This window comes from Ambystoma mexicanum, chromosome 6q (genome assembly GCF_040938575.1).
Source record: "Ambystoma mexicanum isolate Mex_15411 chromosome 6q, UKY_AmexF1_1, whole genome shotgun sequence".
Taxonomy (NCBI): domain Eukaryota; kingdom Metazoa; phylum Chordata; class Amphibia; order Caudata; family Ambystomatidae; genus Ambystoma; species Ambystoma mexicanum.
Window position 1 is genome coordinate 60,151,652 of NC_090937.1, and position 16,270 is coordinate 60,167,921.

The 16,270-nt window shown below is 44.8% G+C and overlaps 1 protein-coding gene across 2 annotated transcripts in view; it reads right to left on the reverse strand.

The window, feature by feature from the left end:
* The window catches only part of LOC138515767 (myoneurin-like), a 562,617-nt gene that overhangs the window by 132,062 nt on the left and 414,285 nt on the right, over positions 1 to 16,270 (reverse strand). The window lies entirely within an intron of this gene.

Sequence of the window (16,270 nt, forward strand, 5' to 3'; positions counted from 1 at the left end):
CAGTAAGTCCCATAATCTCGCACCTCGGATTCTCCACAGCATCTGCTGACTCGCCAGCACTCTTTGCACGTTGGGCACCTTTCCAGCGGCTTACTCAATTTGATAACAGTAGGGCTAATCTTTATTGTTAGATCTGGTGGGAGCTCTTCGTACTTAGGTCTGTACTGCATGGCAGCTAGCCATGCCCCTAGAGGAACTAGATAAGCTAATCAAAGAGATAGCCAAAAAGTATCTCAAAATTGTCTGCTAAGGCTGTGGAAGCCTTTCCAGGAGTAGGGAGTCATTCTCCTGGAGTTTTGTTATTTTTGTCTTAGTGGTAGTAACAGAACAGGTTAGTTTTGGACAGAGGACAGAATGTTTACTTTGAACTTCACAAAAGACGACGAGCATCAAAATTGGTTGGTCTCTTTTTCTGACCTTTTACACTGTTCATTAGAGGAGAAGTTTGTTACATATCACCAGCCCACCATGCCAAAGAAACCTTGAACATCCTTTTTCGTCACTGATCTGGGGACATTGTGGACTGTTTGTAACTTCATTTGCTGTTCCAAGCCAGATGACATTTTGTAGGGGAAGCGGTTAAGTGGGCTTTCCTTGATTGGTCACATACTGCCATGAGGTGTTGCAGATATTCTTCCCAGTTGAACTATAGATGACAATATCATATAAGGAGGCGAGGGCATGACAGGGGGCCAGGACACAGTCCATCAACCTCTGGAATGTTGTGGGTGCTCCATAGAGTCCGAATGGCATTTGTGTGAACTGAAATAACCTTTCAGCTGTGGAAAAGGTGGTCCTAGGTTTGGCCCCCTCATCCAGAGGCACATGCCAGTAGCCTTTAGGCAAATCCAGGGTAGACATAAACTGCTGGGCCTAGTCTTTGCACCAACTCATCTATCCAGGACATCAGCCATGCATCAAATTTGGATTCAATTGCATTTATATAACGCTGATATAGGTCAATGGGCATTAGGGTGCAACACAGTACAATGCACCCAACAATTAAGCACACATAATATCAGTAAGGTAAACTTCCCACATGGAAAAAAAGGCAAACAATCCAGAATATAAAAGAAAGAAAATAATTCAACACAATCCTAAAGTTGGAGGCAGATTACATATTGGTCAGGCTTTTACATAAACTCAAGAAAGAAGGCAGACTTCCAGGACTCCAATATAATATATTTTCCACACAGACCCAGAAGACATACAGCACAGAAATTGAAAAGAAGAAATTAATTCAGGACAATCCTTAGATTAAAGACAGAGACACCGTTACCACCATCTAATCTATAATGATACAATCAGCATTATTTTAGGTGAAGCATCCCTTAATGTGCAACCTGTGCAAAAGTCTAAAGTCATGTTCTCTAACACTCCCACGGCCCACTTTAGAGAACAACCAGAACAAGACTTTATTTCTGAGTGCTTCTCTGGTTTCGGTCCTCTCTGATGTATCTGCGTTGCTAATGACAATGTTCCTACAATCCATAACAAGATCTCTCAGAAAAGAATCTGATATCGCTGGCATCCTCGCCTTCTTAATGCATATGTCCCCACCATGAATCAGCGTACCCAGTCTAGGTAATGGGTTGGCCACCTTTCTAGACTGTTCAGAGGGTACAAAAACCCCTACGCTATGTCCTGCCACAGCAGAGCTGGCACCAGGACAGATGATGTCAGACTGAAAGGCACTAGTCTCATTCAAAATGTTTGTCCAACTGGTATTCATTATCATGTCGGTTTGACATGCTATGTGCCTCCTGTTGGAATACAATTCATACAAGTCACATTGTCATGATATATAAACCCTATCTGGGGAGGGGGGCGTGATGTAATCTCATCAAAGGAATCCACCCAAGCACAAAAATTCTGTTTAGTTTTGCACTGATTCAGATCTTCATTTATTTTCTCCTTCAAATATTGCCAAATTTCTGCATCACTAGGACCACCAAGAACCTCCTTATTTACAGGGCCGGACTGTGAATTAACTTCAGCGATCACCATGTCCATACTTCTCAACGGGGATTGCAGCGCCTCATTAATAACTGATTACATTTGGACAGAAATACCACTTTGACTGGGAACAGGAGCTTCATCAAACAAACTAACTTTATCTTTCTGAACAGTTCTATCTTCCAACTGTGCTATTAAGTTTGTTACTGGAACATTCACAGTAGCTTATCCATCTGCAGCCGTTGACTCCCGGCTCTCTTTGCGCAGATGCTGTCTCCTACAGGCACTGCTTGCCATAACCTCGAACACATGGTTACTGCCCTTAACTATATCCATAGCGGAGCCACAGTCTTCAACATTATTACACTGAGAAACAGCATTAGTTAATAAACATTTCTTCATTTTTAGCACATGTGTTTAAGTAGTGGGCATGATGACAGCCGTGGGTCAGAAGCAATGACTCAAGAGGGCAAGGACTCAAGTATCAGACATGGGCACATTTAGCCCAAAGAATGGAAAGGCCACAGACACTGAAAGCCCCTACAGTACACTGTGTTTATGGTGCGCTGGGACCCACCTAATGTGGTAACCACACTCCTCACCTCTCCTTAGCCCTTCACACCCACCGCATAGCTGTCCACTTCTCTGGGGCACAAGGAGCAGGAATACAGAGAAAACAGAGACCCAGAACGGCATACAGACACACTGTAAGCCACGCAGACCAGCGAGTTCAGCAGCGCCGGCCCATCCTGCCACTTTCAGGTTAGAGGAAGGGACCTGGAGGCATAACAGGCTGACTGCCATCACCCGTCAAGCCGCATTGCACATGCAGTTATTTCTGACAAGTGGACATACTCACATGGAAACATGGATATCTCATTGAGGCGTCTAAAGTCAATACAGAATCCCCAGGATTTGTCAGGTTTTGGGACAAGAGCAACAGTGGACAACCATTCACTGTAGGGACTTTTGATGACTGCTAGGTCCAAAAATGTCTGATGTACAGACACTTCCTGACTTAGAAATCGCCTACACTGTCCGTCCTCCTGATGGTCTCTTGGTCTACCACCTCCACCTCCTCTGACCTCACCTGAACAACAACTTTATTCTTCCTGTTGCCCATTTATTCTCCCTTCCTGTTCCCATTGGGTGTCAGGCCCTATCTAACCTATTTACACAGAGCAACATTAACATTAAATAGTGGGTTAAGTCCCCCCAACTTTTCTCCACGCTGGTCCGCCACCACTAGGCAATGGTGGACTGTGTTTTGCTAAGTCCACTTTCATGTTTGGGGTTCTCTGGTAGATGTTGGGTTGGCCGCTGTTGGTTAGTCTCTGCTTGGGGTCGCTGACCTTTTTCCCTTTCACAGATAGTCTAGGTTTTGGTCCTCTGTGCCAGCTGTGCATCAGCTGGTGCATTGGAGCGGACTGCTGCGTTCTTTGCAGTTGCATGAGCCCTGTTTCCCCAGCTCAGATCTCTCTCTCTTTTTGGGTGATGCTTTGGATGGGAGCTGCAGCTTCTAAGTTTTGATCACTACTCCATTCTGCCACAGTGTCTCTGTTGAAAGAATCAAACTCTGTTGAGCATCTTGCTAATGAGGTATGAGGCGGGACAAGACTGTACTGTACAGTCTTCAGGGGAAGGACTGGCTCTAGATTTCACACAAGTAGGCTTCGTACCCACCGCCTGAGAGGGGTTCATATCCCCTCTGGATAATGCCAGGAGTAGAAGAGAGCAATAAGAGAAAAGGAAAATCTTGGGGCGAATAGAAGAGCGGTTGGAGGAGGGGACTGACAAAAGACACATGGGGAATACTGGGTTGGGTGGAGGAACGCGCTCGAGGGGAAGAGTCTAAGAGGTATAGGAGATGTACGAGGATAAAAATAAAGAGAAGTGAACAAGAAAAGGTCCCACAGGTATAAGCTCATGGCAGGATATTCAGGAGGCTGTGTAACCAGGATCCTGAGTGGGGGAAGGAGACATGTTAAAGATGTTAAGGTGGCCTCCTATTTACCTATGGCTCACAACCTTAGTTTAAGGCCTGCTGAAACAAAACACTAAATACAGAATCACCCATCATGCTCCAGTACAGTCATGCGATCCAGGCAGAGGACTACTCGCTATATCTCGGCTGTACAAGACCATTGTCACAGTGTTTGTCAGAGGCTGAGACTTTGCTATGCACTGAAACAAGAAGATTGTGAGAGATTTTGTCTTGTACCTTTTAATGCTTGTATTGGGACACTGAGAACCTACCCTCACATTTGGTTTTGTTTGGTAAAGCCACCGGGAAGGACAAGAGCTTGTCCTGACAGGAACTTTAAAAAAGTCTGCTTTGGACCTTTTTAAACTTAGAGAGACGTAATGTTTACTTTGACACAAAATTGTATGCATTCTTGGCCCCTAAGAGATTTGCTTTAGTTTATCCTTATAACCTAAATAAATACCTCTTCAGAAACATCTTGTGAATGCCTGATCTTTGTAGCTTCGTGACAATAGGCTGTGATGTCTGCCCTCTCTGCCTCCATCTAACATAGACTCCCTGATCCCTGCTGAGATTGCACCATCACATACCTTTTCCCAGCACCACTAAATTTTGCCATGGACCGACCTGGTCTGCTGGAACCTCCCTGTTCTCTCTTGCTAACGGGTGTCACCTGTTCGTCTCCTACCTCTTCTGGTCTAGGGATTATCTCTCCCCTCTAGCTGTCTCCACTCTACCAGAGGTGAAAGGGCCTCTACCTCCTTTCCTCTCCAGGTAGTGGAGCTCTTGGATGGAACTTCTTTGCCAGTCTCTCTACCACTTGCTCTCTCCAGCAAATAGTATGCCTCCTCCACTTCCTACCACCTCTTCCCCTCCTTCTGATAAGTTCTTTTTCCAATAGCCTATTCTCTCCTGATGACACTTCTCTCTGACTCTAAACTCCTACAAAACTATCCCTCTAATCTTCAGCCCCCACCTCTTGCTCTCCGCTCAGTGCTCCTCTCGCTCAACACCCTCGCCAAACTCCTACCTCCAACTCCTACTTGCACAACTCACATTCCCCGACTGATCCATCTGGCTTTTATAGTATGGCCTCCCCTTGCCTTAGTGGGTGCCTGGGGTAATTGAGAGTGTACTATTAGGTGATTGGATCATGGATTGGGGTAATGTGAATTGACAGGGGGTTGGAGAGCGTCTATATGAAGATCAGCCACCATCTTAGATTTAAAAAAAGTTATGTATATATGTTGAGTTTCCCTCTTCTACTCTGCAAGCCTTTTTGTCAGTGCATGCATGAGCCCAGGTCTCTCTGCTCTCCTGGGGTAGCTCTGATATATAAAGACGTCTCTTGTCACATGGAATTTGTAAGTTTGTATCATCATAAAAATCTTTTATTCGGCAGAGAGTCAAAAAAGTACATACAAAATACAATTGATGAACAATTTAAAAATTCCATCTAAGATCATCGAATAATATGAAATTTCATAAAAAGAAAAAAACTTGGTGCGATTATAATCATATGTACTCTAAGGGTACAGAAGGTAGACTCAGGCACAAGGGTTGCATGATTTTGGGAAAATACTTTTTTATTCAAGCAAAAAGGATTTGAAAAATACCTCTCTATCCCTAAAATTATGAGGGGGTTCCCCGCCTCTAAAGAAACGAAGAAAAATGCCAGGAAGTCCGAAACTGAAATAATCCATTCCTGTCGTGTCCAATAAAATCCTACTTCTGCCCCAAACAGTAATATTCTGCTACAACTGTGCAAGCAATGTATTTACTTAAGATAAACAGTGTTCTTGGTGCTCTCATCAAAACAGAAAAGTCTCCAGGTTTGCTGGCAATAAAGTGATGCAAAATGAGGTTCAGAAATAGCAAGTTCCACAGCTAGGATAATGCTCCTTTCCCCCTAGGTTCATTATTCTTCCAAGATAATGGGTCACAAACAAAGCATTATTCCTTGTATTCCCAGTCTTTAAATCCCCCTAACTTGGCATACTCCTCTACAAAGTATAGGTTTCGCTTTATCAATTCCAAAGTCTTTATTTCCCTGGTTTCCAATCTTCCGGATGGAAGAGAGCCCCAGACGTATAAAAGATGATCCTCATAAAATGTCTTTTCCACTGGGCCCAGACACTTTATTGTTTTAGACTTTGGTTTCTGATATGGGTGCAGGTCCCAGACTCGCACAGGTTCCTTGCCCTTGTTCACTCTCCTGCCAAGTATGCAACTCCAGGGTCCAAGACTCTCTGCTTCCTGTTTGCTTATTTGGGTGTGGGTCCCAGACTCACACAGGTGTCAGTCACTTTTGGGTCTTAGACCCTCTTCTTTGAACTATTATATTCACTCTCGAGCCTCCCCAGACTTCCAACACGTTCTGGTAAACCCACGTACCTGTTCTTTCTCTGTTGTGTTGCTCATTGAGTCTCTGAAGCACCCCTGGTGAATTGCAGTATCCGCAGCTATTCCGTAGGTGTCTCTCTTTCCCCGGTCCCACGTCCTTTCTTGCAAGCTACGGTGCCGGGGTTGCCTGGCGGAAGGCTAAGCAACAACCCTGTCGCACCTTCCTGTTCAGACCTTTGGCGGGTTTTCCTTCCCCTCACTTTGTGGCTTTCCGTTCGGCTTCTCTCTGCCACCCAGTGCAAATGTCCCGCTGTTCCTCCTTGGTTGAGCTCCTTTTGAACTCCTGTACACACCAGCTGTGTTCAATCAGGCACTTAACATTGCAAAAAAGACTATACCACTCACTTTGTTTTCCCTGAGTGATTTTCCTTGTCCCAGTACTGGTTTTCCACTCTGAGGCAGGTCACTCAGTATTCTCTAGTAGATGAAGGTTTTCAACTAACCTTGCAACAGCGTATATTGATTCTGCCTACAAAAGGGGGGAAGGATTTTGTATCTGACAGGGTATCGGGTGTATTAACTTGGAAGAATTCTGTGTTCTCTAAGAACAATCTTCCCCAATTCCATAGTGCGTTTCCCTCCCCATGGGATCCTCCCTCGGTGCACCACCACCAGGGGGGTTATCGTACTGTGGGCGCACCACCCTGACCCCATTGGAAAGTTCTCCCCCTAAGGAAGAAGATACAATATCATCAGATTCGTCAGAGTACACATAAGAATATTTTTAGCCAACAGACCATCAAGTTCAGTTAAAAAAGATACAACATTATCAATAATTAAAAAGCTAGTTACCCTAGCATAATTATGATTGTATATACACATAGAAAAATGTTTGATCAGCAAACCAATAGATTCAGAAAAAGTGTGAAAAATGATCATAAGTATGCATAAAAATATATTGGGTCATCAAACCATTGTTAGGAACAAAACTGATATAATGCACTCCATTCACAACTCCTGTGGACTGCTCGGCCTTGACCCATCAATTACTATCTGGCCCGTTCTTTCCCCTCCCTCCAGCGAGCTTGGCTGTCTAAATACTCACTGGGGGCGAATACAATCTAATTAAATTAACAAAACAGAAGCTCCAAGATATGGCCTAATAATCCAACTGACAGAAGCTGCAACCTGTAATGGGGCCCAACTCAAAATGGCTGAACTCTTGCTAACGTGGCCGACAGCCCTTATGTTACTAAAAAATCAATATCTATCCTACTTAATGTTTGCACTACGTGTCACTTCAGCCACCCTTTCACTAACTACCAAAGCAACATATTGTGAGTTCTCCTAAATACAAACAAAGCACACATAATTCACTAATGCTAGCTACGAAGCTCTTAAGATATCCTGGGCCTAAACTTCTAAATATAATGAGCAATATTGTTGTTGCCACTCCTTTCACTGTGTGATGCTCTCTAAAGTGTGTTAAAGCCAACCATGAATAGCACATGTGCAGAAATGCTAAACCAAACAAAATGATGACGCTAAATGACCAGCTCTCCTTGCTAATAGAATTTACGCATTCTGAACCTCCTTCCTCATGTGGGATGCTACACTTGCATCCCAACATTCCCCCTTTAGTTCATTAACTAATCTGCTTGCTTCCCTCTCCCTGTCAAAATCATTCTTAGGTACCCGCATTTTATGCACATTATGTACGTTTTCTCTGCTTGTGGCATATTCTTCTCGTATGCTGTCCTCTTGCCAACAGGAATTCTTTCAAAGTATTTCACTTTGAAAAAATACCACCAAAAATGCATTCACATATATAGGGTGGGGGGAAAAGGGTAAACAGGGTAGGGAGGGGCTTGGGGAAGGGTGATAAGTTTAGAGAAATGGGGGAACCCCAAATAAAAAACATTAAAATAAAAGAAATGCTTAAAAAAAGAATCGATGAGTTTTGTCGGCGAAATTCTGACAAAATAAATCACTTCGAGGGAATTCCTGATGGCAAAATGACGTAAATCTATTCCTCTGGGTAACATGTTAGGAAACGGCATCCCCCATCTGTATAGTTCTCTGGATCAGGTGTGTGATAGGGTCCCCGGGGTTTCCATCAGATGTTCTATCCTGACCATTCTGTGTTCAATCTCACCATTCCCGAAATGAAGAATGCCCAGGCAAGGGGTAAGTAATTTCCTTGTTGTTTATTGTACAAGAAGATAAGTCTCAGAGACCCCCAGCTCGAGTCAGCTTCTTGCCAACTCCCTACTGACCGGATTCCAGAGTAAACATTCCACAGCCAATGTGTTCCAAGGCCATGGAACACTCAATACAATTCCATTTGTCTGTCTGTGTGTATGCATGTTTCAAGAGGGGAGTGTCATCACCCTTTTTAAGGGTTAGGGACATCATAGTCGTTCCTTTCGACAGTGTCTTTATGCAGCACCTTAGGACCAGCTGACAGGAGCAAAACATGACAAGCAATAGGATAACGATGGGAACCAGCACTTTTTCATCCAGGAAGGAACCCATGAAAACAATCGTGCTCCACCACCCCACCTCACTTTTCCATTATAGCACATAGATTGTGTAGAGCACCATAGGCTTGTGTCAGGGATCCATTATTGGAATCATGGGGGAGTTATAGGTGCAACAAGAACTGCCTATTTTGGCACAAGCTTCACTCTCCATGTTGGCGAGGAGATTGGGTATGTAGCGATTCTACAGTGTCATTAATCTTATGGCCCTCAACTCCTCTATGATCGTGTTGAGGCCATGCTATGTATCATTTGCGTTGTCATCATCGGTATCAACTCCCACAGAGACATTTGTAACCACTTTGAGTTTACAGCTGTCTGTATTCTTGGAATGAGCACGGAGGTAAAAAATATCTCTGTCTTGCTGAACAACCGGTACTATTCGGGAATGGCCTCAAGCTTTTCTGTTGAATCTTGAGAAAAATAGTTCAAATCTTTATGGTTGTGGAGGCCCATCGACTGGCGGGCCCGCTGGTAGGTAAGGGGCACAGGTGTGATCGGGGCAGCACATTTGTTATGGTGAGATGGGCATCTGGCACTATAAGGACAGTGGAATGTAAAGTTGTTAGGAAACAGACCCCCCCTTCCAGAACAGTGGGAGATGGACATTTACAAAGCTCCAATAGGTCCAAAAAACATCCATGAGCACTGCAATTCCTCAATTGAGGTCTGGAATGCCAGAGGGACATAATAAATCCCCATTCCTGGAGTCTGATAGGACTCCATAAGGGGATTTGCAGTGATTGCTGGCATTCTTTGATTGCTGGTAGGGCACCGCCGGATTACTAGTGCCAGAGGGATGGAGTAAATTTCCATTGATGGAGTCCCATAGGACACCATGAGGGGATTTGCCATGATTACTGGCATGCTTTGTTTGCTGGTAGGGCACCGCCTGATTACTAGTGCCGGAGGGATGGAGTAAATCTCCATTAATGGAGTCCCATAGGACTCCATGAGGGGATTTGCCGTGATTAATGAGGGCTTTGTTTACCGGTAGGGTACCTGGCTTACCTCCAGCTAGCAGCTGGAGGTAAACTAGATGCCCTACCGGCAAACCGGTAGTTGGGCGGTCCATTAAAGTGCCGTTATCCGTGAATATCAGCACTTTTTTACCAGACAGCCTGACTTGGAATGAGGCCCAATGTTCCCTTCAACATTCGCTAAGAAATTATCTATGTTTTCCTGGGGATTGGAGCCAACCAGTGTTCTTGTGTGTTTACTGCTTAGATGCACTTGTAGGGTAGTGCAATTACTGTAAGCAATACCTAGGTCATTACTGCTTTTCATGTGATCGTTTGTCTCCAAAATAAATCTGTGGGGGATAGCGAACACCCTCTTTTGATACATAAATCCTTCTCTTGTTGTGGTGTTCATCCTTGCATTTCAATAATCTGTGTCAGGGGTACTGCATTGTATAGGGCTGGCAACTGCACCTGACCTGCTGCAATGCTATGTTAGGGGCCTTCATGACCTCTGGTACTTCCAGGTATACTGCTTCTTTGGCTTCTATGTCTGCTGCATCATTGCCATTCTGAAGGAATTGTCAGAATGTATGTCAAATCAAAGTTCCACCATGCTGTATTAAATACTACTCGAACACACACACTAAAACTAAAGGATAAACTAACAGAAAGTTCCTTCTTCAGGAGAATGGATCCCTTCTACTGCTTCTTGATTAATGTCCAAAGAATGTTCTCTTAAAACCGAAAAGCCAGTGGGAACGACTTCCTTCCCTGACTTACGGGTTTCACCTAGTTTTTATGCAATTTCACATCAAGAATAATGGCTCCCTTCTCCTAGTGTAGATTTACAGTTTCCAATTAACTGTGAAAATGGATGGAACTGATGTCTCCAGCACAACTCTCAGCCCAGCACCAAGAGAATACTTCCCTTCTCCTGGTATTACTTGATACAGAGCACCACAAGGTTAGGAGGAATGACTCCCTTCCTCTGGCATCTTCCACAGAAGTCCTGTGCCTGTACCAGGAGAACGACCCCCTTCTCCTGGTGTTGCTTGGTTCAGTTCACAATACAGCCAGGGGAAATGACTCCCTTCTCCTGGCATCTTTATCACAGCTCTTTATTAGGCACGAGGAGAATGACTACCTTCTCCAGTTTTTTCTCACTGTTGGGGTTCCAGACCCATTTCTGGTGGCCAGTGGTTTCCCAGTTGCCACTGCAGCAAGGATGATTTCCTCTGATGGTCTGTTTCTCACTTTTGGGGTCCAAGATCCTTCTCTGATGGCCAGTGGTTTCCTCATTACCACTGCGCCATGCAAGATTTCCTCTAATGCTCTCTTTCTCAATGTTGGGATCCCAGACCCTTCTCTGGTGGCCAGTGGTTTTCTCATTACCACTGTGCCAAGGAAGATTTCCTTTGATGCTAGCTTTCTCGCTCCTAAGGTGCACCCTGTACCTCTGCAATCCTGGGTGCCCCCCCACCACCCGGGTCATGTGTGGCCATTTTCTTTCTGCAAATTATCTTTTATATTTACTTTTATTTGTCTATTGTGCATTCATGTGAGTGTGGTGCTTTGTGGCATTTGAAGGCATCCACTGTGTGTTCCAGCGGGGCCCATTCAGGCTTGTATCGTGTATGTGTGTTGCTTGGGGTCCTGACACATATGCTACTCCTGCTTCCCCTTTCCATGGGCTCGCAAGGATGGCTCGGTGTGATAGCATCTCACACAGGAGCATTGGGCTTCCGTCATATCTGTGGCCAGCATGCAGTCCTACTTGTGTGTACACCCCTAGTGGGTATTGCGGACTAGAGGGGATCTCGCTCGATCCCATCCAGTTCTCATGTACCTCCACTTACTTCTTACAGGGCTCTGTGGGCTTCTCTCCTCTGCACTCATGGCTTCACTGCATCTTCCTGGCTTCATGATTTGTTCTGCCTCCACTCAGAGGGCAGAGAACTTCTTTGGCACCCTCTTGCCACTCTCTGCTTTTCCCCAGCTGTCGGTCTGTGTTTGAATATCTCACTCTGGAGAATTCGGATGCTTTTCCCAAAAGGACTGGAAAACGCTGTACCTGCCACCATTGTGCTTCTCATTATGTATGTATTCAGCTCTGTGGCCGGGCTTGGCACATCTGATAGTCCTTTGTTCCTTTTATACATTGTATCCAGTTCCTCCCATGCGGATTGCACAAGTGCTTCTTCTTTGTTACTGACTTAATCCTCATGCCTCCTTGGGGCCATCTCCATACCAGTGTTATCACAGTTAATTATCTCTAAGTCTCCAGTGTTCTTCCTCATCTTAGTACTTTTGGCTTTAGGCTGTATGTTACAACAATAAATAGGCTGTTTTCAATGTATTGGCTCTGGACATTAGGGAGGGCTAAGGAATGTTGGGGACTAACAATATTCAATGGGCTATACCCCAGGCGATTGTCCTAATCCCCAGAGGGGGAGTCCTTCCCCATGAGGTCTTCCACCATTAAACCACTCCTAGGGGGACTATTGGGTAATGTCCGCACCTCCCCAGCCTCATGGTAAAGGGTTTCTCCCTGGGGAGAAGTGAGGACACTTTGTGAATCGTCATAGTCTGTATGGTTTGTATGGGCTTTGCACTTCACCACAGCAACTATTGAGGGAAGTGCAAAAAAGTCAATTAATCTAGAGAGTAATGCTGCATGCTGCATAGGTGCCCCATTTGATTTTTTGAACCCTCTCCTGTGCCATCTTGACAACCCAGAGTGCACAGTGGAAGTGATATATGCTGAATCAGAGTAAATGGTGATGCAACACCCTTTGGACATTTGTAGTGCCTCTATGAGTGCTACGAGTTCTGCCGCTTGAGCAGAATAATGCAAGGGGAACCTCTTTTTGATCATCACTTCATACCCTCCATCTACAAGGCTTACTACTGCTGCACCCATGTGTCTTTCGACCATCCTCCATGACAGGGGTACCCTCATCTGTATTCCCTTTGAATGCTGAGCAATCATGTAATTAATCATCTGGCTGTACGGGCTCTGCAATGAATGTTACAAGGTTTACTGTGTGACACCTAACAATGTGAATGGAGGAGTTTGACAGAATCACCCCATATCCTGACGCCCATTGGTGGTAAGGGTGGACTTGGATTTCTCTAAGATGGCAAAAACTGTGTGCTCCAGGTATAATGTGACAGGGCAGCCTATTGTTAATGTAGAGAACTTCTGTATTACCAAAGATGCTGCGGCCAACGCTTGCTCACATGGAAAATGCATTACTAGGTCTAAAGGTCCACTACAGTAAACGAAAGGTTTGTGCCCCATTGATATCTGCTGCGTGAGGACAACTGTCATCACATGACCATTTGAATGTGAGAATAGACAAAATATTTTGTGGTAATCTGGCGTTGATTACACTAGTGCATTTTGAGCTCCTGAAAACATTTGGTCAAATCTTCTGTCCAACTAATTGATCCCTTTCCTTTCTGTGCTTTCATTAGCCCTTGCTAAAGGGGTTTGGTGTAGCTGGAATAATCAAATATCCAAGACCTACAGTATTTACATGTTCCTAAAACGATTGCATTTGTTTAACTGCTGTTGGATGTGGTGTGTTTTCCACTGCTGCTGCCTTTTCTGGTGTTACTCTCCTTCCTGCTGATGATATTATTTGCCATAGGTAAACTACCTCTTTCTGTCAAAACTGCAGGTCTTTCTGCTAGTCAAGTTTAAAGTTTAACTGAGTCTTCTCTGCATTGCTCTTCTGTTGTACTGCAGACCAAACGGTTGTCCACATATTGAATCACTGTGCTATGTACTTGTACATTCCCTAAATCCATTTGTACTACTCTAATAAAGATGCATAGGGTACTCACAGTACCTCTATGGTAACTTGTGTGTTAGAATATCTGCCCTCAATAGGTAAATGCTGTGAGATATTGGGAGTGAGGGTGTAGTGGTATGGAGAAAAATGCATTCTTGTGATCTATTACTGTGAGGTGGGTTGCTTCTGTGGGAATTTTGCATAGGAAGGTGGCAGGATTGGGTACTACTTAAAATTCTGCTTCTACAATATCGTTCAATGGGCATAAGTCCTGAACCATCCTCTATCTTGAACCCTTTGCTTTTTTCACAGGGTATAAAGCTGTGTTACATGGGTATTCTGATGGTTATATTATGCCTTGTTGCCATAATGCTATGATGGTGGAATAGATCCCTTCATCTGCTTCTCTTGAAATGGGATACTGTCTCACTCGGGGTAACACTGCTCCTTGTTTCACTTTTATCCGAACTTCCCCTATGCTCTTCAATAACCCTACATCATGGTGGTTGCTAGTCCATAGGTGATTGGGAACCTTCTCGAGATCCTCCAGCAAGTGTGATGGTAATGCCTTGACAATGAGCATAGTGTGAGGTACTTCTCTGTGTTGTATAATTATTTGGCAGGGTATGCAAATTTCAAACAGAATTTTACATTTGTCGTTAGTACAACAGCTGTTCATCAGACACCCCCTACAAACACCCTCAGTGGCTGGGTTGGGTCTATGCACAGAACTGTGCGCCATTCCTCCACTCCCTCGTTTGTACGAGAAAGAATTACCTTGTCCTTTTTTGTAATCATTGCTTCCAAATCTAATGTAATAATGGTGCGTGGTGCCTTTTCCTAAGAAACAGCTGGCCTGAACAGACACTCAGCACACACGCAGTGTCTTATCCTTAATCCCGGGTACCTATCATAGCAATACTGTTACCCTGTAGAGAAACAAATCTGGATGTAGGGCCATTCCTCATGTGGCACTGTCTCTGCAAAGTGCTCATGTTTTTGCTGCAGCCCTAGCATGGTATATGTCTGGTGTTGAACATGCTATACCTTCCTCAGTGAATGAAATGGCCATGTTCAGTTTACTCAGGAGATCCCTGTCCAGAAGGTTAACTGGGGTGTCTTTACAATAAAATAAGGGTGCTACAACTCCTGTGTACACACAGTTATGGGTAAATCTTCAGTGAAAGGAACCGTTAAAATTGCCCCAGAGAATCCCTGCATGTCCATTATTTTGCCTGACAAGAGAAACCTCCCTTCCCTGATAAAGGACTTTGTAGCACCCGTGTCAACCATAAATGTAAATGTTCTATCTCCTATCTTCACTGCTACCTGGGGTTCCTCTTCCAGGCCAGAAGTGATTGACAGAACTGGGCACGTCAGAGCTTTCTGTGGGCTGTCCTATTGGGGATAATCGTTTGTGCCTGGAAGTGGGTAGGGACTGCCCCTTAACTCCCTAGCTCCGGTGTGTACTGAGTCACTGTACTTTGTGGTGGGGGATTTTTATCCCATGGCTGTGTAGAGATCTGCATGGGTGGATTCTGCATGTATGCCTGTGTAATCCCTGGAATTTGATACAGAATCAGTCGTGTTTGCATTGGGCTTTGGGTGTGCATGGGACCTGGGGCATATGGGATAACTGGGGGCTATGGGATAACTGGGGGCTGCATTTGGGACAGTGGATGATAGGTGAGCCAAAACTGTGAACCACTGGGGTTGTTATACGAAAAAAGGTATTCTGCTTCTATATTTCTGTGCAAAATGTCCTCTCTTTCCACATGATCAACACTGTTGTCTAAACCTGGACTTCATCCCTTCGAATCCACCTGCTCCTCCCCCCAAAAACATCCCATCTCCCTGCGTTGATCACTGGTCGGGCTGTCCTTCTGTACTTGTAATCATTGCTCGTTCCATGCTCAATTTAGCTTTGTTTTTCTGGACCAGCTTAGCTTCCGCCCTTTGAACCTGCTCAGCTGTATCTTTCTCTTTCTGATGCCTCCTCCTACAATAATGCACTATGTGTGCCTGTATTTTCGGCCCATCCCTTTGCCTCAATACCGACCACTTTATCCAAATCATGTTGTACTTCTGTGGGGAGACCCTTGCGTAACATGTGATAAAATAGAGTGATATTCTTGTCCCACACTTTCCCATCTCTGCTCACCACATCTCCTGAATGGGAACGTAGTGTGCTCTCCCTAGATCCTTTTGCAGCATTCCTCTCTTCTTAGTCTGGGACATCCTCCCTCCCTTCTTGCCCTTTGTTAGGGCCATTCGGCTGTGCCGTGATCTAAGCCCCGGGCCCAAGGTGTCTGTTGTACCTTCTGCTCCTCATCCGTTTCCCAATCCTCCTCTGTGCCCTCTCCTTCCACTTCAGTGCATACCAGGTCATAGTCTATGCTATGACTACACTGTCCATCTGCTGTAAAACCCCTTGGTCCTCACCTAGATTGAGGGATCCTTTTTCCTAATCCACTATAATATCGATGATAGCTGTACTATCGATCTTAAGAAGTATCTGTCCTGCCCTCCACACGGCTGTGCCTATTGCCGTGCTCAGCCCTCCCCTTGTCCCTATATCACAAATGCCAGTTCCTCCTCTGCCTTCTTTAACACTGGTTCTAGATCTCTATGCGCCTTATTCTCTATTTCCATAACCAATGGGTCCTGTGTTTTCTCTCTAGGTTGCTC